The sequence below is a fragment of the Vicia villosa genome, linkage group LG3 (assembly GCF_029867415.1).
Source record: "Vicia villosa cultivar HV-30 ecotype Madison, WI linkage group LG3, Vvil1.0, whole genome shotgun sequence".
Classification (NCBI taxonomy): Eukaryota; Viridiplantae; Streptophyta; class Magnoliopsida; order Fabales; family Fabaceae; genus Vicia; species Vicia villosa.
The window spans coordinates 115,765,262-115,789,613 of NC_081182.1; the positions used below are offsets into that span (position 1 = coordinate 115,765,262).

Genomic DNA, 24,352 nt, shown 5'->3' on the forward strand with positions numbered 1-24,352 from the left:
GATTGATCTTGACTTCTAATTAGTCCATTTAACTAATGAGTTAATTTCTTTCAAAATTGCATGATTATTCACTTCAAATAGTAAAGTCTCAATTCACATTGAAAAGAACCATCTTACTTTTTTTACACTAAGGTAATTTAAATTAAAGGGCTATTGGGAATATTGAATTAAGTTACCATTTCATTTTTACAAGTTCATATTGCAAGGCTAAGATTTCATGCATCCATTACAAAGCCAAACGGTGATAAATTTTGAAATGGAATGAACATTTAAATGCAACCACAAATAAGATTATTCAAATTATCACAAGTTATTCATATGCCAAGTTTTACGCTAAATGTCATTGTGAATAACAAAAGGAACACACATTTTGGAACCTGGTTTTCAAATCTATGTCATAACATTAAGTTTTAGACTACAAAAGAATTTCAAATTGATGCAAGCGTAGTCTTTGGATTCAAGATTACATCAAACTCCCAAGTTACAAGAGCATTCTAATTTGATACAAAAAGTTCTACAACAATATACAAAGAACTACAAGCCTAATTTTCTTTGCTCCATAAAAGGATGGCCTCGGTTTACTCTTTTCCCTCTACCATGACCTCTCTTGTTGCAGCAAAACGGCACTAGCAAGACATTCAAATAGAATCATGTGAGTAGTAAATATGCATAGCTTTATGTTAAGTCTCAACCTGAAAAGTAAAAAATAGGGAAGGACAGAGTGAGTACCAAGTTCTTTCTAAGCAAAGTATGGAAGTTTTTTTCAGCTTCATATCCAAGCATCTTACAACTCACAAAATCTAAAGCTCAATACAAGCAACAACAGTAGCTGCTTAAAAATCCTGAAGGAAATGAAGTATTCTTGGATTATGCATCAAGGTGTACTTGGAACTTGGAAGTAACACTTTCTGAACAACCCAGTGATTTCGATATATTATCTCAGCTTGTTTGAATCTATAAACCTGTCCAGAGCATTCAAAAAGCTGAGTTAACAAGAGGTACAAATAATGTCGAACAAGAATTCGATGATCTTTTGAGTCATAAACATCAAAAGAAATTCAAAGGGGCAGTTAGGACTTTCAAGGGGAGCAGGGAAATGTATCCAAAAGTTTTCCAATATCATAAATTGCACATCAAGTAGCAAGTCATAAGAAGAATTCCATGAATTTAAAGTTCAAAATTCTCAAGGAAGAACAGTAAAGTCGTACACCAGTTGCCAAAGTTCCCAAAGAAACAGAAGTTTGCAATTCAAAAAGCCTCATCAAGCATGTGTCCGTTAGAAAAATCACACAAAGTGCGTATCAGAAAGATTTAAATTTTACAGCCACGATTCACATTTAAAACTCCTGGAAAATAGAGGATTTTAATCCACCTCACTAAAGTTTTCGAGTCAAACCTCAATTCCTAATTTCTCTCTAACTCTGAGCCACTTCAAAGTCAGTCACGATTCATTCAGTTTCCTCAGTCAAAACTGAATTCCCTAAATTCACTCAGTCCACCCTCAACTCCTGATTTCTCTGAATCAAATCACTCCCTAAATTTTCTCTAAACCTATCACACGTACAAGTCTAAACCTTCACTATATATAAGGTACTCTAACTCATTCATCGGGGACGGAAGAAAATTGGCTCACAGATACATAGCACTCAAAAAAATCTCCCAAAACCTATTCACTAAAAGCTCTCACTACCGAGTAATTGAAGCTTCACTCTGAAGCTCCGAATTGCTCAGAGCTCAGCCCCTGCGCACCGATAATTTCACTAAAAGCTCTCACTACCGAGTAATTGAAGCTTCACTCTGAAGCTCCGAATTGCTCAGAGCTCAGCCCCTGCGCACCGATAATTTCCGACAGCTACAACACAACTACCAACCGCAGAAGGATTTGCAGAAGAGAAAGAGAAGCGGATTAGAAAAACGAAGGAGCAAAAGAAACTCACCGAAGAGACTCGCCGGCATCGTCGAACCAGGTATCTTGATTCATTCTCTTGTATAATCGTAGATTCAATATGATTTGCTAATTAGCTTCAGGAATAAATCGAACGCTATTCCTGAAGCTAATTAGCAAATCATATTGGATCTACGATTATACATACAAACGTGAAGAGAATATTGGATCTACGATTATACATACAAACGTGAAGAGAATGATTCGAAGTATCTGGTTCGACGGCGCCGGCGAGCCCCTTCGGTGAGTTTCTCTTGCTCTTTTTGTTTTTGCTAATCTGCTTTTCTTTCTCTTCTGCGAATCCTTCTGCCGTTAGTAGTTGTATTGTAGCTTTCGGAAATTATCGGTACGCAGAGCTCTGAGCAATTCGGAGCTTCAGAGTGAAGCCTCAATTACTCGGTAGTGAGAGCTTTAAGTGAATAGGTTTTGGGGATTTCTTTTGAGTGCTATGTATCAGTGAGCCAACTTTCTTTCGTGCCCGATGAATGAGTTAGAGTACCTTATATATAGTGAAGGTTTAGACTTGTACGTGTGATAGGTTTAGAGAAAATTTAGGGAGTGATTTGACTCAGAGAAATCAGGAGTTGAGGGTGGACTGAGTGAATTTAGGGAGTTCAGTTTTGAGTGAGGAAACTGAATGAATCGTGACTTGGACGAGTAGTGATGCCTTGAGATTTTTCAGGGGTTGAGAGTTTGATTTGAGAAACCGTGGAAAAAACGTGGAGTGATGTGGCTAAGGATCCCTATTTTCCAGGCTTTTTGAGTGTGAATCGTGAAACCTTGGAATCGTGAGCTGACTGGAAAATTGAGGGAGTGAGGAATTGAGCTGTTAGAGGAATTTCAGGACCTTCAGAATTGACTTAAGTTATGCATGAGGTAAATTAGAACTTCCTCATTTCTAGGCTTCAATTTGTGCATCAAGGAATGAGAGAACTCGTGACTTAAGTGACTTACAGCAATTCGTGATTCAAAAATCAACAAAGACTCGTCTTTTAGAAACAATTGATAGCTTGTATTTTCGATACTTTAATCCCACGGCTGACATAGCTTACACCTTGTACACTCAAATAACTCCTTCAATTTTTCAAACTGTATATGATAATTGTGACTTCTTGACATCATTTATTTGAGCTATCTTTTTCTTTTATTGGACTGTCATAATATTCATTTGAACTACTGTGTTTAGACATGTTGCAACTGTTATGAAGTGCATTGGTAGTGAACTTGCTTGAATTCATGTTCCTTTTCTTTGCAAACACGATGCTTGTTTTCTTGTGTACATTTCTTGCTTGTATTTATTTCTTCTTGGCTGGTGCTTAACAATTTCTCTGATATTAATTCTTTGCACAGCTTCTGGATGTACAAAGAAAAGCCAAGCTTGTTACTTGACATGGTAACCCAAGGATGCTGCCAATTAGTAATTGGTACCAAGTGATTCATGATTCAAGACTTGTATCTAAATTTGCAGCACTGTGAAGTTTGAACTTATGTTCCCAATGAGTCTTGAATTGAATGGATAACTAACTTTCTTGTAGTTTAAGAAAAAAATTTGTCATTTAAATCAGTTTGTATCCATTCGGAACCTTGCAAACTAGAGACCTTGTATCACTTTGATGGTTGAATCATGTATCATCTTCTTTGCATCATCTTTGTAGAACAAATTGGAAATTTAAGCATTGTATTCATTTTTGGTTGTCCCCTGTATGTAACCTTCAAAAGCTTGGCATGAAACTTTTGTTGAAATGATAAACATGCTTGTGGTTGTATTTGAATATTCATTCCATTTCAAAAGTTACTCACTGTTTGTCTTTTTAATGGACACGTGAAATTAATTTTAGTCTTGCAATATGAACTTGTAAAGTAAGACCATTCTTTTCGATGTGAATACACTTTGTTATTTGAAATGAATAATCATGCAAACTTGAAAGAAATTAACTCATTAATTAAATGGACTAATTTTAGAAGTCAAAATTAACTGCAAGACCAACTTAATTTCAAATTAAAGTAACACTTTCATTATGCTAAACTCTATGCGCAAACCAAGTTCAAGTGAAGACAATTTGTTGGTCATGTTGAAATTAGTGAAAACAAATGCCACATAAAATGGACAGTGATCAGGTGAATCTCTAACACTAAATTCAACCGAAGTATAATTTAGTCTCAAAGGGAATAAGTGAATCTCTAACACTAAATCCAACCAAGAATAATTTAGTCTCAAAGGGAATGTGTCCTCAAAAGAGACGAAACCTTAAATCAAGTACTTGAATGATTGACAAAAAATCTCAATGGTAAGATAAGAAAAATTTTGGGCAGAATTTAGGGTGTGACAGCATAATTTACAGTAACAGAAAAATACACATGCATTTCCACCAAAACAAAATGAACATTTAGAGAGAAGAAGGTAAAGTAGTGAACCTGAATCAACGAGAACTCAATGTTAGAAAAGTGATTCTTCTTTATGGTTTATGGCACGACAAGATCCGGCACGACAAGATCCGGCACGACAAGGAATGGTTTATGGCGCAGTGTTCAGAGTGGATCTCCCGAGCGATTTACGAGTGGTGCAAGGAGGTGAGTTTATGCCGTGAAAACCAAAGGTGTTTGGTCGACGTTTAGATTAGATCAGTTGTGTTTAGTTATGTTGAGAAGATGTTGAATAGCAAGGTGATTGAGTATGACTCTAAAGTGCATGGTCATTATGAAATAAGTTAATATGATATATATTTACCTTATTTATTGTTAGTAAGTATAATCAGATATTAAGGACCGATATTGTACTATACAAAGGTGACAGAAATTACGTCTTGTGTTATATATATATATATATATATATATATATATATATATATATATATATATATATATATATAAATAAAGAGCAAATGGATAATTCGATAATTATACGCGTGATCATTATTACAAAAAGGTTATGTCAGATCACATAATATTATTATCACTTATGTAATAGTGATCAGGGCCGGTCCTGACATTTAAGAGGGCCGGTCCTGACATTTAAGAGGCCCTGGGCAAATAATAAAAATATATCTCTAATGAAAAATATAATTTTTAAAAAAAGAATATTATTTATTTAAATTTTAAATAATATCAATATCAAAATTAGTCATTTATCCGTATAGCTAGCATAAAAAATATTATATTAAAAAATATTATATTTTAATTAATCATTAGAGTAATTGTAATCACGTGTCAATTAATACTGACAAGAGAAATAAATATTTAAAATTTATATTTTATATATCTTTTTAAAGTTATGAGACTTTTAATATTTTGAGATAATGCTATAAATACTTCAAGATTTTATTAGAGTTGATATAAAGCATGAAAAAAGTTGAACTAATTTAGAATAATTATAATACCTTAAATTAAATTAATACAAAACAATATATCTTTTTATATAAAAAATAAAAATTAAATTAAATACTTATATATATTTTATCATAAAATTCTAATAATAAATTAAATAGTTATAATAAACCGTAAAAATCAATATTGTTTAAAATTTAGTTTTAAAAAAATGAAATAAAACTAAAGCAATAATTAACAAAGGATAAATTATGCTTATTAATTTAGAATTTGTTGGTTCTTGTTGTAGCTCATTTTATTTTATTGGCAGTTCATGAATCGAACCCAAGCCACCCCAAGGTTGAACGTAGGAGCGTAGAACCGCTACACTGTAACTGATTTAGTAAACAAAATTTCAACTCGCTTTATCTATAAATATTTTATTTTATTATTTTTAAAGCCCAAATGCAAAAATTATGAGGCCCCTAATTTTTAGAGGCCCTGGGCTATGGGCCTGGTTGCCCTGGCCCAGGGTTGGCCCTGATAGTGATATGGTGCTATATATCCCCTCTTTATTTATAATATTAAATATGTGATTTAATATTATTGCAATATTATGAAAACCTACAATGTCACACACACTTAAGGACAAATAAATGAGAGATTAAGTAAATAAATTAGATGATTGACTCATGTGGTTCACGGGTCTAACATATTATTTTAAAGGTCATGTCAACGACTGTTTCAGAGACTCTCTTTAATTTTAAGGATTCCAAATAAAGAAAATCGTTTTTACATAAATTAATTATTTCAATTTTCAATGCACTGAATATAAGTATCTTCAATAAAACATACATTTTTGTTTCCTAAAAAAATCAATTATTTCAATTTCTAATACATTTGATATAAGTATTTTAAAAAAAACACACAACCTTTTTAAACTCTTCACAATTTCCCCTAAAGCACTAGTTACTGTTTCCGTTATTTTAAAAGTACACTTAATTTTTTGAATTAAAGAATGGTAACTGGTAAGTGTCTAATCAAGTTGCATCAGAACATAGTAATGGAAATACATTTGTTATAAACACAAAGGACATTTATGTTGATGTTTATAAAGGATGTGGATTAAAGAGCCACTAATTGACGATGCTAATAGGATCCAACATTTTGATGCTTGATAACCTCCTCCAAATGGTTGGTACAAATGTAAAGTGGATGTTGGGTTTAACGCCCAACTTGGCATGACTAATAGAGGATGGCGTGTTCGAGATTTTGTTGGGGGCTTTAAAGTGGCAGGTACATCGTGGGATCATGGTCGATATTCAAGGGGAAATTCAGTTAAACTTGAATAATATCATCTTTGAAAGTGACTCACAAATAGTGGTTCAAGTTACTCATGCAATTTCAACCGGTAACTCGAAATATAGTATAATTATTGATAGTTCATAGTGTAAATTATTAATAGTTCATATAGTATAATCTTCCACTGAAAAATACAGATTCAATGTTAATATAAAGCAAGATTATCTATGTTCATTAAGCTAAATGATATTCATAGTGTAGAGTTTTTAACATAAACGATAATTATGGAAGAGCATGCAATTGATTTGTTATAGTTAGATAGTAGATAGATTAAAAATTGATTTGGACTCATAAATTGTTAGTGTAAGTTGTAGAGGCCAATAATTTTGATACGTGTATCAATTATTTATTAATAATTAAAAGGCATTTCTTTATTATGTTTGTTTTCCAAAATAATAAGGTCCCTATAATAGCTAGCCCGTTTAATAAAATCTTAAGTGTGACTTATCATGAGATTTTATTAAAAATAAGGACATTATGCTAAAAAGTATCTACACTCTAGATTTATTGTGTAGTGGGATAACTTTAAGCATTAAGACTATTATGTGGATAGATTAATGATCACATCTCATGGATCATAGATAAAGAGTTATCAAGTCTTAACATATGTATGAATATTATGAGTAATATTTATACTGGATTGACCCGTTTTGACAACACTACGTAGTTTTAGTTCATCTAAACTCCATCTCATCTTATTAACTATAACATTATGTTTGAGTTCATATTCTAAACTCCTAACAACCTATATGGGGATCATCAATGAGATTTTTTTACAACATTGAGGTTAACCACCTTGAGTTCTCAAAAACTAAATCTTACCCTGGCCTATTTCATATCTATACGTTTGGGATAAGGCTCCTTATCACCAAAGTTAACTACTACCTATTCACTACTAGAATCATTATCGTTAATTTCTAATAAGGGATGCCTATGGGTGGCAAAACAGGCCCGGTCCGTTGGCCTATTTCATATCTAGCCCGCACTTTAGTGAAAAGTGGGCCAAGGATTTATGGCATTACCCTCTAATGTGTCCTCCCGAACCCACCCTGTTTTCTTTGCGGGCTTTTGCGGGCATGATTCTTTACATAAATATTTGTGTTTTTAGGCTTAAAAGATGCAATGCCTGCAGGCTTTCCCCTCCCCGCCCTCACTTTTCTGCGGGGGTGGGCCTATGTTTTAGGTCCACATCCTCCACTATGCCTGGTCGTCCCATTTTTTTGCGGGCTTTTGCGGGGCGGGCCTAAACGAGGCAGGCATGCCCGTTTGCCACCCCTAAGGATACCTACATATATGTTTCCTCGGTTCTCCATATTTCAGCACGCAATTCAAAACTCATAAATGAACAAAGAAAGAAAACTGTACAACCTTGTGTTTTAATGCATATTGTTTAAAAAAAACCAGATGAAAGCGCAGGTTGTTTGAGCAAAGCAGTCCAAAATTCAAAACTCTCAGCAATAAAAATGAAGTGTCTGGTGAAGCTCTCTCTCGAAACACGTCGAAACAAAGAAGATTTTGAAAAGTGAAAATGAATTTCAAGTTTCTACTTTATAGGCACGACAATTACATAGTTTTATGATGACGATCCATCAAAGGATCGAAACTCACATCCAACGACTCATATAAATTCTCAAAACGATAATTACACTTAATTGGACCTAGGTGTGTCACCTTTCTCCCCTGCACGTGTAGGAACACGTGGAAGTCATTGTCGTAACGTTTCAATTCCACATGGTGCATGCAATGCGCAAAATTTTGCATGTCAACTACTCCCACTAAACGCCACTAGGAAATGTCTTCACCACATAACATATTCTCAACCGGCAATCTCTAGGTCAGTCTCATTAATTCTTACATCAGCAGTCCTCGCTTCAAAGATGATAGTAAGAACTTATGGCATAATTATTCTGGGGTGGCCAACGACCCACTCAATCCACAGGCCAATCTAAGTACAAGCACATCAATCACTGATGTACAGGTGGACCTTCATCTATAAGTGTCACACACAAGCACACCATTCCTTACATCAGGATCGTGCTCCACGCTAAACAAACTAACGACCATTGTAATTGCCCCTCCTATATAACTGTGACTCTAAGTCACACTTAAGTACACTTTCACTCATACTTGTAAAATTCTATCTCATTACGTATTGACTTGAGTATTGAAATACTAACAGTTTTGCATATACTTCTTCTATCATTAAAAAACTGTCACCATTGTGTCAAGATCCTCTTTACGATGGTCATCATTAACCTTTCATAAATTATCCGTTTCTATAAAGAATAATATCAAAATACACTATAAAAACATGTTTTTAGTGTTTCAATAATGCTTTTTATGTCGAAATACACTACCATTAATAAATTTCAGAAACTTTCCCTATCTTAGAGGTGTAGATTGAAACTTTTTCTTTATTATTTACTTCATTTTTCTTTTCTTTTTAATTATATCTCTTCACTAAAGGCTTAAATGGTCACATCTTTTGGATCCAACACATAGCCACCCATGAAAAAAGCATTGTTTCACTTTTTGAGCAACAATCTTCAAAACACTTGGGTAATACAAGTTCCTAAGCCCAATTCTAGTATCTCCTACAATAAATGCAAATGGAGCCCATGACATAATAAATCACCTATTTACACTCTTGTGACCACAATCTCCCCATCAACAACTGCATCAACTTCTTCCTTCACATTTAACTCCCATTTCAGTCACTTGTCCTTATCCTTCCTCATTGTGACAGAAATTCGCTGCACCAATAAAGTGGTCCAACTATAACACTTTCTATATAAATTAAATATTACCAACCCCTATCAAATTACAACTCTTTCATCAAAAAATTTAATTCACCTATCCCAACCTATACTATTAGAAATTTAGATCTAAATCATATTTAACTTTGGGATCCTAGGTAATATTTTTGCATCCAATGAATGAAACAAAATATTTCACTTGTCAAGTTGAAATTAATATTGAATTTTAATGTATGAGATAAATAAATTTTATACTTATTATAATCCGTGTAGTATTTTTGTTTGCATGCTAAAGTGGATTTTAGCAACTATTCTTTAACTTAGACATTATTAGTGGCCATACAATCACATGCCATTAAGCACGGGAATATGATGAGTATCATATATACTACTGGTCTCTTATCCTTTTATTTTTTATCTAAAAAAAACAAATATATGTTTAGGTTAATTAAAATTCAGATAAAAGAGCTGCATTACGGCTTACGCATGTCAATGGGACATTTGAAGATAAATATTAAATACTCCCCTGCTGTCAATTCCTGCCACTCAAAGTGTGCCCAGTCTTTATTTCTTGGGGATATTTTCAAGAATTTTGAATTATCTTTTTTTTTTTCTTTTCTCATTACTTTTCCTCACTCAATATCGCTCTCTTAATTAATTTTACTCTTTCTTTTGAATAAAAAATATATAATTAAAATATAATAAAATTAAGAGAATAAGGAGAGAAAACAGAATGTGAGGATTCACATTCTCTTAGAAGTTTTTAAGGTCTTTATTAATGTAATAAAAGAAAGGAAAGAAAGAAGAGAATTCTAAAAATGCATACGGATTATTAAAGATAGCAGGGTTTTACAAATGTAAACTCTTTTCTCACTCAACAAAAGAGAAAAACTGCTCTATATATACACAAAAAGAGCCTAACCACTATCTCATATATTTAAGGAGGAAAATTGCTCTATATATACACGAAAAATTTAGTAACAAACTGAAAATTAGTTCTAATAATAATAATTAATAAACTTATTATAAATTAGTTAGCTATATAGCACCGACACCTATAAAAAAAGATGTGTTCGTATTCGTGTTTGGGTCGGATACCTACACCGACACTTGTGAATATGTTTAATTAATTTATTTTTTTAAATTATTATTCATGTCGTCGTGTCAGTGTCGGGGTCATGTTCGGCATGTTCGTGCTTCATAACTAATTAGTATAAGATAACTAATTGATCTAAAGTATCTATATGTAATACATTGTCGCAAGATGGACTTGAAGATCAAGAAGTCCAAGTTTGGAAAGTTGGGTCTCGAAGGCATATTTGAACAATGGTTTGGTTAAAAAATCTACTATTTGAGAAGATGTGTGGATCCAAAACAACTTGATAGGTCCTTCATCAATATTTTCACGAATTAAGTGATAATGATTCTTATGTGTTTTGAACTCATCGAAATTGATATTATGAGCTAGGTTGATAGTTGAATTATTGTCACAATACACATAAGTTGATTGAGAAAAAGAGACATTGGGGTCCTTGAATAAGTATTGTAGCCATTGGATTTTACAAGTCAAGTTGGTCGATGCCTTGTACTCTGTTTCGGAAATGCTCCTTGAAACATTTGTATGTTTTTTGGATTTTCAGAAATTAAAAGAAGACCCTAAGAACATAGTGAATCCAATTACAAGCTTCCTAGTCACAGAGCATGTTTCCCAAATCAAAATCTACAGAGCCAAACAACAAGGTATCAATGGATCAAGACTAAAAAAAAAAAACCCCTTTTGTAGGTGAAGATTTTAGTGCCCAACTCTAGGTTTTGAAATATGTTAGCTTTGTTGTTGTACTATAAAATCTATATTATCTAGTAGTAGTTCAACCTTCATATGACCCTCAAATATGTTGGCTTATTTATATATTATTTATAAATAAATCAACCTTCGTATGACCCTCATATATTGTGATTCATCCTCAAATAACAGAGAATATGTACATTCAAATTTAAAAGAGGGGTCATATAGAGTTTTAGTAAGGTTGATTGGAAGTTGGCCACAATCTTCCAAAAGTTCAAATGCGCACAAAAAGAGCTAATCCATGATATTGACCACGTTCAGTGCCATTATTGGTGCGACCTCATCATAGAAATAATTTTGTTGTGAACCACGATGAAGTTGCCTTTACCTCCCACGATGTCGTTATTGAGTGTCCTCACTTGATTGCACACTTGAGGATTGAGTTTTTAATTTGTTTATACGCATGCATAAATCAAATGGTTAGATTATAGTCATAGCAATAAGATTCTAGTCAAATAGTCTGAGTTTTAAATCAAGAAGCACATTTGAGAATGACTTAAGTCATGTCAACTTCCGATTCAGAATAACACTTTATTTTTATTTTTATTTTTGAAATTTTTGAAGTGTGATTCAAATCACTGGATGACATGATTCATAGCAAATTATATGGAAAACCCAAGATATTTCTTCTACGAGCTTAATTCGAATAGTAGAAGTTCTCGACTCGAATCAAACATGTTATTGAAAATTAGATTTTGCTTATGTCAGTATGATTCGAATCACAACAATCGATGACTCCAATCAGAGAGGTTTGATTCGAATCATATATATGATTGACTCGAATCTAACTCACATAACATATTTCGGCTCTTGGTTATGTGAATGTGACTGAAGCATAGATTTTGTTGACTTGAATCACATTACCTGAATCGTAAAATGGGTTGATTTGAATCATGGAGCATTTTTCTTGGTTCTTGGTTCTTGGATCTTGATTCAAATCATTTACTCTTTTGACTCGACTCATACTTCTTGCTTGTGACTCGAATCAAATAGCATTTTCTCTCATTTTTGTGCAAGATCTCCGATACATATACATTTTTTTCTCAAATCCCATTCAAAATGTTCATGACATACACATCCTCTTTATAATTTAGAACTCACAACACACATTTCCTCTCAACTTTCAAAAATGGATTTTGAATTTTGTTTTGAGTTTTGCAAACAAAATCTCTTGATCTTCAACCTCTTTCACATCGTTGTTTGGATTAAGTTCACATCTTAGGGTGTGAGATCTATGAGAAGGATCATTCTTGTAATTAACATTTTATGAAGTTTTATTGAGGATTTATGGGTTTGGGTCAATGTTATTAGAACAAGAAATGTTCTGATAAATATTCTTAGTTTTGATGATAACATTATGTATGAATTTTGTATAAGATAATATGGTACTCTAATCCTTTACATTTTCCATTTCAGGAAATATTTAAAGAGTATGCACAAATCAGCGCTCAGAAGCACTGACTCAGAAAGTTCTTGATGACTTCATCAGAACATGCTCTGGTAAGACATCAGAAGATGGTCATACAGAATCAGAACATGAACTGGAAAGCATCAGAAGAATGGAAGTCAGAAGAACAAGCTCTAAAGTTTTGATGGTATCACGCTCAAAGCTCTTCAAAGTCAGAAGACAGAAGATGCTCTGCACCAAAGCTGTTGACTCTGAATTTCAAACATTGTTATCTACAAATCTGGGTCCAGAAGAAAGTACAAGATGAAAGGCTGTAACGTTAAATCTCTGACTGACAAAAGGAACGTTAGAAGCTACAAAAGGCAAAGTCAGTAAAAGCAGCAAAAGGAAGGCTCGAGGTAGTTGACAAAAGTGTGAAACATTAAATGCAGCGTTGTACTATTCACGCAAAGCATTAAATGCATCCCAACGGTCATTTCCTCTCAAGCACCTATATATAGAAGTTCTGATCAGAAGCTTAATACAACACTTGCGTAAAACTTACAGAAACGCTGTCAAATTCAAAAGCTAAAGAACTTCATCTTCAACCTCACAAACTCTTTGTAATATTTAGTGAGTGTTAATTTTAGAACTTAAGAGAAATATCAAAGTTGTGATTACAGCTTTATTAGAAGTATTCAAACTCTTGTAAACTTTATTTTACATTGATTGTAAAAGATTTCCTAGAGTGATCAAGTTGTGATCTGTAGACTCTAGAAGACTTAGAGGGTATCTAAGTGGAAAACCATTGTAATCAGTTGGATTAGTGGATTAAATCCTCAGTTGAGGTAAATCACCTTGTCAGGGGTGGACTGGAGTAGTTTGGTTAACAATGAACCAGGATAAAAATAATTGTGTTCATTGTTTTTATCTTCAAAGTTTTTGAGTTACACTTATTCAATCCCCCCTTTCTAAGTGTTTTTCACTCCTTCAAATGTGTGTGGTGTGTGGTTGTAGTTAGGATCGACGAACCCATCGAAAAAAGGAGGTATTTATCTCCATGATTACTTTGGTAGAGTTGCATGGAAACCTGCGGATGAAGTTAGAGTTTTATTATCTTTATACATTTCAAGGCTCAAGGTACTGGTATGTATGATCGAGTAAATATCACTACAGAATTGAGGCTTTCAGCATCATTCTTAAAGCTGGGAGATTTAAGTCGAAGTCGAGTGAAGATTTTGCTAGAGCTCACTGTCATAATTTGTGTACAATCAAAGAGGATTTGGATTGAAGACTTTTATTTTCACGATTATTGGAATTTTTATTATATTGAACAACTCTATGTAAGTTTGTTTAAATCATAGTAGAAGAACAACAAACTTTCAATGAGTAACCATTAGAGAGTTGAGTACGTATAGCGAGGACGAATTGCTATATATCTGACGTGTTATCTTCTCTTTCTAAATTTTGTTTAGAATTGCATGTTTAGGTTTAATGTTCCCTTAGAATCGCATGGTGTTACAATTTATCTTATTGATAGAAACTTTGTTAATAAGTTTTAGGGTTTGGTAGATTGAAAATTTAAAACATTCTTGTTGTTGATTAAATATAAAAGAATGTAATATTAGATTTCTTATCGAATTGATAATATTCGTTTTACATAACTCGTGTAACTCAATTTTGATTGATTCTATTGGAATTATTTCATCTACATTTTATTTTGTGTTTCTGCTTGAGTTTTGAGTACGTTCCGTCCAAAACATATATTATATTTTGTACGTAAATCTGTCGCGTAAAACTATTTTCGAACTTTGATTTTCATAAGAAATTATTAAATCGTTCCATTTTTAATGAGGCCTATTCAACCCCCCTTCATTCTAGACCATTTAATCTCCATATTCTCTGCTAACCGACCACCCTCATGTTCAAAGGTGGATTCTGAAGAATTGGACTGTGAGTTAATTGTCGTTCTTGACCAAGAGTAAGAAAGAAAGTTTTTGCAAGTGAAGGTTTTGGTCTGATCATCATAAATTAAGAGCGAACATGAGAGTATTATTTGTTCAAACCTTTCAAATTTTGAGAACTTTGTCTTGATCCCAGATTCTGAAAAAATCGATTGTTGCACCACAAATATAGGTTATAGCGCATATACCTGAGGTGTCGATTTGTTTTCACATTGAAGTTAAATGAGTATAGTAATTAGAAATATCAAATTACCTTGTTAAATATCATCTAGAATGTTAGAAATTCAAAAAATATCTCCTTCTGAAAATTGATTGCAAAGATTATCCCAAACAACATGAGCGTTTTTTATCCATAAAATTAATTGTGCAACATTCTCAAATATTGATCAGTGAAGCCGTGAAATTATAAATTGTTGCAGCGAACCCATGAATCATAAAAAATGCTTGCAGCGACAGGTTTAAGGAAGGTTTTGTCGATGACTTTGAGTATTTTTGAATATTAATGCGATTTTCATGGATCGAATTCAAAAAATATAGTTTTTGCTGTCAAGAAGGGAAGAAACAAGAATGAGAGGGAGTTTTTATTTGAGTGAATATAAAAAGAAAAAAAATTAGAGATTTGTTGCAAAATATAAATAGAAGTTTTCATCCATACATGAACAAGGGTGGAAGAAAAGAAAAAGATGTATAAAAATGGTCAATATTACGACTAAGCTGATATCATATTAATGAAATAAAAGAAAAAGAAAATTTTGTTTTTTTTTTTTAAATCCATATCAATATTTCATTACTTTCAATCAAATCACTAATAAAAAATTTAATATTTACAAAATTAAAAAAATAATATGTTATTATGAGTTTGTTGAACGATAATTATTAATACATATATATCAGATAAAAGGACAAATAATTAAACTTTATTTTAATAAAATTGTTTGAAAAGTCTTCTCCTGCCAAAAGATATGATCTTTATTTTTGTCCTATAGAAAAACTCTTTGCTCGAAACTATGGAGCTCCAAATTTAATATTGTTGGTAAAAAGGCAACAGGGTTACTCATTTGAAAAATTTATTCGTTAAATTTAAAGTAGTGGTGTGCAAAAATAAGATTAATTGAACCATATTATTAATCTAAATTGCATTGAATCATAAAAATTTGAACTATTTAAATGGTTAATAAATTGAATTATATATTATAAACAATCTAGTCAATCATATTTAAGTTAAAAATCAGGTTAAACTATTTAACTAATTGTTTTTTAAAACATCAAAAATAATTTTTAATTAATAAAATATTTTTTTAAATTAAGTTTAAAAATCTTTTTTATTTAAAAATAAAAATTGTAATTTTTTTTTTAGTTTTTTATTTCAAAAATAGTAAAGTCGTCCATTTCTTTCTCCAAATATAAAACAAAATGTTTTTTTAATAATTTTTTTCTGAAAATAAAATAATGCTACGATATTTTAATTATTTGTACACCAATATGGTAAAATATAACAAATGTTATAGAAAAAAACAAAAATATAGATAATTAATTTATGTTACATTTAAAATTATACGATTATAATCAATTATTTAATTGAATTAACGACAATTAGACCCAACAATCAAGAAAATGTTTATATTAAATAATCATATAGAAAATCTAGTATCACATGTTCAGGAGAAGTTAAGAAGGAAGTCTGCTAAAATTAAAAACTAGATTGAGACTCGTCAATGAATTTTTTTAAAGTAATATTGAATTATATGTATATTTTAATTTTATTTAGTATAATAGGAATTGCGATTGAGACGATAAGATGAAGATAATAAAAGAGAGAAAACAATTTTAAACAAAAAAAATATGTTTGAATTATAAAAATAATAAATAAAATGTTGTTATTTAAATTTTAAAATGACAAATAAATGAAAAAATTTTCAATAATTTTGTTTTATATTTCCTTTTTTTTCCAATATTTTTAAAACATTTAAATCTTTATCATTTTATAGATTAGAAAAATTCTGCATTCGAACAACCCAAGCTCTATGTAACCAATCATCACAGTCAAACTTTTTAATAACTTTGATTCATATGTCCTTTCTTATTTTCTAATATTTATTAAAAATGTTAAATCTTCGTCATTTTATGAATGAGAGAAATTCTATATCCGAGTGACTCAAACTTTATGCAAAAAATCATTATAGTCAGAATTTTCTATAATTTTGTTTTATATTTTCTTTTTTTTTACTCCAATATTCTTAAAAATGTTAAATCTTCATCATTTAATGGATGAGAGACAAATTCACCAAAGATTAAAAGATAAAAGATCATCTATTTCAATAAGGTTATTCACGTCATCTTAATAAAATTTAATGATTTGAGAAATAAAATACAAAATTAAAAAAGTATTCTTCAAAAAATAGAGAGGTTTATCTTAGATCTTAATTTTGACGGTAATGATAGGTTACATAGAGTCTGAGTCGTTCGAATGTGAAATTTTAGTGTAAATTCTTTTAGGTTGATACTTTATTTTGTCTTAATTTATATGTTCATCTATCAACTAAGTTTTTGTAAGTAGTTAATATTATTGTTTTTGCTAAACAAAACTTGTATTATATTGACTTAAATAATTTATATATATATTGAGTAAACGGATAGAATTAATTTTATCTTTCAAGAATATATTAATAATGATGAAATAGATGAAAAGATTGCAATAAAAAAATGTAAATTATTTTTTAAATTTATAAAGTTATTTTATATTGAAGTTATTAGTAAATAGTTGTTAAGTTAATAGATATCTATAGTTAGTGAGTGTTGAATCCATGACATCTAATAGAGCAATAAATTTTTTTGAAAAGTGAAGGTGATTTTTTAGAGGTGTCACATAGGAATATATTTAATGTGGCATAGATTTTTAATGATGTGGCAAAAGTAGAACTATGTGGCATAAGATGTTGGGGTCTGTTTTAATATATGTAATAGAACTGGATTCATAGCAAGAAGAAGTTTACAATACAAATTGACATCTCAAATATCTTTTCAAATATAAATTGACATATCAAATGTCATCCACCCTCCATTCAAAAGAAAACCACAATCTTCATTAAATATTTACAATATATAATTAACATAATCATGCATAATTTTGTTATGCATAATCAGTCTCAAGCTCATACAAATGAAGAAGATTGTGATAAATAATTGATAATTAATATAAAACTTTGTCGAATCTCTATGATATGTATGAATTGATAAATGATATTGTCCTATTTGAAGAGTCGGAGGAGAATTGAAATGAAAGGCTGGAGACGAGCTTTAGAAACACATGGATTTAGCCTGAGTAGAAGTAAGACAGGGTATATGGAGTGTAAGTTCAACAAAAGAATAAATGTTTCGAACCTAGAGGTGAAAGTTGGAGACTATATTATCTTACAAGTCATGGAGTTTAAATATTTTTGATCCGTAAAACAAATTAATGGAAAAATAGAAGGATATATAAACCATCAAATTCAAGTTGGGGTATTTGAAATGGAGGAGTGCTTCAATGATTTTATGTGACACAAAGGTACCGCATAGCCTGAAGGGAAAATTTTATTGAATTGCGGTAAGATCTACAATGTTGTACAAAGTAAAATGTTGGACGATTAAGAATCAACACGAGAATAAAGTAAGTATAACATAGATGAAGATGTTGTATTCGATATGTGGTAATACTAGACATGATAAGATTATAAATGACAATATTAATTAGAGTTGGGGTATCACCAATACTAGAAATGATGGGGAAATAAACGTAGGTGATTTGGATATTGTATTGGTATATCCTAAAAGGGGGTCCATAAGGGGTGAGGCGAAGACAAGGGCATGAGTTGAGTCCTTAGTGCCACTCCAGTCACACATTTTCTAGTTCGGGCGCTCGTTGCTAGATATGTCGCTGATGTAGGAGCGTTTCCTGTGTTTAGGGATGGAAATAGACCAGGCCGATAATAGGGGCCTACAGGCTAGCCTATAAAGGCTCAGGCCAGGTCACACTTTTTTTTAAATAGAAAAGGCCTAGGCTTTTTTATAAGCCTATATAGTTAAAAGGCTAGGCCTCAGGCCCTAAAAAAAGCCTTTTAAGCCTATCAGGCCTGCCTATTTAAATAAATATGAATAATTTTTTATTATCATTATGTTATTTTTGTACTTTGAATTAAAATACATAAATAAAACTTGATTATTTTGAAGACCTTATGAAAATAAGATGAAAACACGTGATGAACATTGTTTTCATAAATTCTCTTAAACAAATAGACTCACATAACTTATGCTAATAAGTAAGTTAAAATAAGTCAACGTAAACAAATTCTCAGTCTATTGGTTTTTAGTTAGTTAGTTAGTCTATTTAAACATTATTTCAATTGCTTATTTACATATGTTTAAAACAAATAGGCTTTTATGTAGGCTAACAGGCTAACCGGGCCTTCGAAAAGGCCAGGCTCAGGCCTAAAAATAAGCCTACGTCAGGCTATAGGCCAGACATAGGCTTCAGTTTTTTTGACAGTCCTGGTTCAGGCTTGGCAAAGCCTAGCTCGGCCCAGCCTATTTCCACCCCTACCTGTGTTAGAACATAGTTTGGTTCTAATCATATCTTAGTGTTTTGATGATAACAATTAAATAAATTTTGTATAAGTAAATGTGGTACTCTAATTATATGTTTCTTATTTCAGAAGAAACTCTAACTCAAGTACCATAAGAACTTGGACTTTATGTAAAGCTCACGCTGAAGTTCTAAAGCATGAAGACTTCTAAATGCACCAACCGCTGTAGACAAATTCTGATAGAAGTTATATTCACAAAGTCAAGACAGAAGTTTGTGAAGAAAAAGAAAATCAAAATACAAAGTTCTGATACAAGATAAAATACCGTTAGAGACATAATAATTAAAAGACGGATGAAGCATTTATGAGGAACAAATATTAAGAAGCATGCAAAGCTCAATTAACCAACACGACACGCAACATTAATTATAGAACAACTTACGAGGAAGCAACTGATAACATTTTCTGAAGGCTATAAATAGAAGATCAATTTTAAAAGCAAAACAAGAATTCACTTACAAGAACGCGACGTGGACTATTTTTCTGAAAGAAAATACATCGTTCATGTTATCATTCTAAAGTCATATTAATTGTACTTAAACTGAGTGAAAAATCACTGTTATGATAAAGCTTTTTAGAAGCAATCTGAAACACTGTTGTTAGACGTTCTTATTTGTAATTGTTCCTTGAGAGACCAGTTCGGTCAGATTTCTCAAGAGGGCTAGGAATATTTAGTCTTATAGGTGTTAGTCACTAGCAGTTGGCTTGTGCATTGTATTGTTAGTCACATCAGTTGGTTGTGCATTTATAATCAATTTGATTATAGTGGATTTAGTCCTCCTTGAGAGAGGCGAAATCACCTTGACGGGTGGACTGGAGTAGTTAAAGTTCAAACGAACCAGGATAAAAATATCGTGTGAGTTTTTATTAGAGAAAGAAAACCCCTTATTCAACCCCCCCCCCTTCTAAGTGTTCTCATACCCTTCAATTTGCATCAGAGCTCTTGGTTCTGGGTGCAAAAAGTTAACAGTGTCAGTAAAAGATCCAGAAGGAAAACACTATGGAAAATGAGCAAAACAACAGACCCTCTGTGTTTGATGGAGAAAATTTTGAGTACTGGAAAGATAGACTGGAAATTTTCTTTCTAGGAGAAGATGCTGAACTATGGGACATTGTGTTAGATTGTTACACACATCCTGTAGATGCTGGTAAAAAGATTGATAGGAAAAACATGAGTGATAAACAAAAGAAAGAGTTCAAAAATCATCTCAAGGCTAGAACTATCTTTCTGAATGCTATCTCATATGCAGAATATGAAAAAATCACCAACAGAGATACTGCACGTGATATGTTTGAGTCTCTCAAAATGACTCATGAAGGAAATGCTCAAGTTAAAGAGACTACAGCTCTGTCCCTCATCCAGAAGTCAGGGAATTTAGAATGGAAGAAGATGAGTCCATTGAAACCATATTCTCAAGATTTCAAACTCTGACTGTCGGCTTGAGAGTTTTGAACAAAGGATACACCAGAGCAGATAATGTCAAGAAGATAATCAAAAGTTTACCCAGAAGATGGGGACCAATGGTTACTGCATTCAAAGTTGCAAAGAATCTAGATGATGTATCTCTTGAAGAACTTATCAGTGCATTGAGAAGCCACGAGATAGAACTTGATGAAAATGAGCCTCAGAAGAAAGGTAAGTCTGTTGCCCTTAAATCTATTAGAAAATTTGAAACTAACGCTTTTCAGGCTGAAAAAGAAAGCTCTAGTGACTCTGCATCAGAAGAAGAAGATGAGTTATATCTTCTCTCTAGAAGAGTAACTCAATTATGGAAGCATAAACAAAGGAAGTTCAGAAACTACAGGAGACCAAAAAATAAAGTAGAATCTTCTGGATATAAGAAGCCTAGCAGAAAAAGCATTGTCTGCTATGAATGTAAATAACCAAGACACTTTAAGAATGGCTGCCCCAAGCTGCAGAGAGATAGGCCAAAGAAAAAATTTGAAAAGAAGAAAAGTCTGATGGCCACATGGGATGATTCAAAATCTTCTGAAGGTGAATCTGACTTAGAAGATGAACATGCCAACTTAGCACTAATGGCTACCATAGGTGATGGCATTGGCTCTGAATCAAAAACTGATGAGGTATTCTCTGAACTTACTAGAGATGAGCTTATAGAAAGCTTATCAGAACTTCTGGAAAACCATAGTAAACTCAGAATCAAATACAAAAAACTTAAAAATAGTTTTGTAGTTGAAACTGAGAAACTTAAAGCAGAAAATTCTGAACTTAAAGAAAGTAATCTTAAACTCATAGAGGAATTAAAAATTCAAAATATCTCTAATTCAGATACTGCTTCAAGTTCAAAAGATATTCTAAAAGAATATGGCCCTGGTTTTCAAAAATTTCTTGCTAGAAGCATGGACAGAAGCAAAATGGCTTCAATGATTTATGGTGTTAATAGAAACAACAGAAAAGGAATTGGTTATGAACCACCCAAAGGGAAAGAACCATATCAAACTAAACCTGTTGATGATATGGTTATTACATATAAACCTTTACACACCCAATTTGAATTTGGTCACACACATGACATTAAATACACTTCTTACTCTGAAAATCTTCATGCTAGACCTAAGTTCAAACAGAACTTTAGGCACACTAACATCAAAGGACCCAAAAAGATGTGGGTACCTAAGGAGAAAATAATATATGTTGCAGATATCCTTAGCAGGATAGTTGAAACTCCAGTCATGGTACCTGGACTCTAGATGCTCACGACACATGACGGGAAGAAAGTATATGTTCCAAATCCTGGAGCTTAAATCTGGTGGAGACGTTAGATTTGGAGGAAATCAAAAAGGAAAGATTATCGGTTCTGGAACTATTGGAAACGGTAATTCTCCCTCCATAACTAATGTTCTGGTAGTAGAAGGATTAGCACATAACTTATTATCCATAAGTCAATTAAGTGACAAAGGCTATGACATAATCTTTAATTAAAAGTATTGTAAAGCTGTCAGTCAGAAAGATGGGTCAATCCTCTTCACTGGCAAGAGGAAGAACAACATTTAAAAAATTGATCTTTCTGATCTTAAAACACATAAAGTAACTTTTCTTTTGTCTGTTAACGACAAGTAATGGGTATGGCACAGAAGATTGGGACATGTTAGCATGAGGAGAATATCTAAGCTTAACAAACTCAATCTGGTCAGAGGACTTCCCAATCTGAAGTTCAACTCAGAAGCTCTGTGTGAAGCATGTCAGAAGGGAAAGTTTTCTAAACCCTCTTTTAAATCAGAAAATGTTGTCTCTTCCTCTAGGCCATTGGAACTTCTTCACATTGATCTATTTGGTCTAGTGAAAACTGCATCAATCAGAGGCAAGAAGTATGGATTGCTAATTGTTGATGACTATAGCAGATGGACATGGGTTAAGTTCTTAATACACAAGGATGAGTCACAATTTGTGTTCTTTGATTTCTGTAACCAAGTTCAAAATGAAAAATATTTTAGAATCATAAAGGTTAGAAGTGATTATGGTGGAGAATTCGAGAACAATCTCTTTGAAAAGTTCTTTAAAGAAAATGGCATCTCTCATGATTTCTCTTGTCCTAGAACTCCCTAACAAAATGGAGTAATAGAACGAAAAAATAGGACATTACAAGAAATGGCCAGAACCATGATTAACGAAACCAATATGGCTAAACATTTCTGGCAGAAGCAGTGAACACAGCGTGTTATATTCAAAATAGAATCTCTATAAGGCCTATTCTTGAAAAGACTCCTTATGAATTGTGGAAGAACAGAAAACCTAACATTTCATATTTCCATCCTTTTGGATGTACTTGTTATATATTGAACACTAAAGATCATCTGAAGAAGTTTGATTCTAAGGCACACAAGTGCTTTCTGCTTAGATACTCTGAATGTTCAAAAGGTTATAGAGTATACAATACAAAAAATCTGATTGTTGAAGAATCAATCAATGTCATATTTGATGATAAACTTGGCCATCAAAAGCCAAAGCAAGCTGGAAATTTGTAGATATGGAAGTTCAACTTACAAACTCGGAAGACTCAGAAGCAAAAGACAATTCAGAAGATCTTCAAATTACAACATCTATGGAGAACTTGAGAATTTTTGAAGAAACATCTCAAAAAAGATCTTCTAGACTTACCTCAACACATCCTGAAGATGTTATACTCGGAAAGAAAGATGACCTCATTAGAACCAGATCATTTCTAAAAAAATCATGAATCTCTATGTGGGTTAGTTTCTATGGTTGAACCAACTTATGTTGATGAAGCTCTTCAAGATACTGACTGAATTATTGCTATGCAAGAAGAATTGAATCAATTTACCAGAAATGATGTATGGGATCTAGTGCCAAGACCCGATGCATTCCATATCATTGGAACAAAGTGGGTATTCAGAAACAAATTGAATGAGCAAGGAGGAGTTGTCAGAAACAAAGCACGACTGGTTGCACAAGGATATAGTCAGCAAGAAGGTATTGACTATAATGAAACCTTTGCCCCAGTCGCCAGGTTAGAATCTATTAGATTATTAATCTCCTTTGCTGCTCAATATGACATTACTTTGTATCAAATGGATGTTAAGAGTACATTTTTAAATGGTTACATAGAAGAAGAAGTTTATGTCCATCAACCCCCTGGTTTTGAAGAATCAAAATATCCACAACATGTTTTTAAATTTAAGAAATCTTTATATGGTGTAAAACAAGCTCCCAGAGCTTAGTATGAACGATTAAGTTCATTTCTTCTAGATAAAGATTTTACCAGAGGAAAAGTGGACACAACCTTATTTCGTAAGACATTTAAAAATGATATTTTAATTTGTCAAATATATGTAGATGATATTATATTTGGAACCTCTAATGTTTCTCTTGGAAAAGAACAAGCAGAATTTGAAATGAGTGTGATGGGAGAACTTAAATTTTTTCCAAGAATTCAAATTAATCAAACTTCTGAAGGAACTTACATACATCAAACAAATTATGTCAAAGAACTTCTGAAGAAATTCAATCTATCAGAAAGTAAATATGAAGTAAGAAAGTAGATCAAAAACTCTACAGAGATATGATTGGATCTCTACTTTATCTAACTGCATCTAGACTAGATATTCTGTTTAGTGTATGTTTATGTGTGTCTCGCCCTCGGTTTTTTACCATACCTCTCGTGGAGAGATATACGAACTGACACTC

The 24,352-nt window shown here is 32.2% G+C and overlaps 2 long non-coding RNA genes across 2 annotated transcripts; one reads left to right on the forward strand and one right to left on the reverse strand.

The window, feature by feature from the left end:
• Positions 1 to 423: 423 nt before the first annotated feature.
• LOC131662380 (uncharacterized) lies at positions 424 to 1,343 on the reverse strand. The gene is made up of 3 exons (XR_009301525.1): positions 1,209 to 1,343; positions 730 to 962; positions 424 to 626 (listed from the first exon to the last, which is right to left on the reverse strand). It is a non-coding gene; the product is annotated as an uncharacterized LOC131662380 (long non-coding RNA).
• Positions 1,344 to 2,681: 1,338 nt separating this feature from the next.
• On the forward strand, positions 2,682 to 3,717 carry LOC131662379 (uncharacterized). Its single transcript, XR_009301524.1, has 2 exons — positions 2,682 to 2,821; positions 3,296 to 3,717. It is a non-coding gene; the product is annotated as an uncharacterized LOC131662379 (long non-coding RNA).
• The last annotated feature ends 20,635 nt before the right edge of the window (positions 3,718 to 24,352 follow it).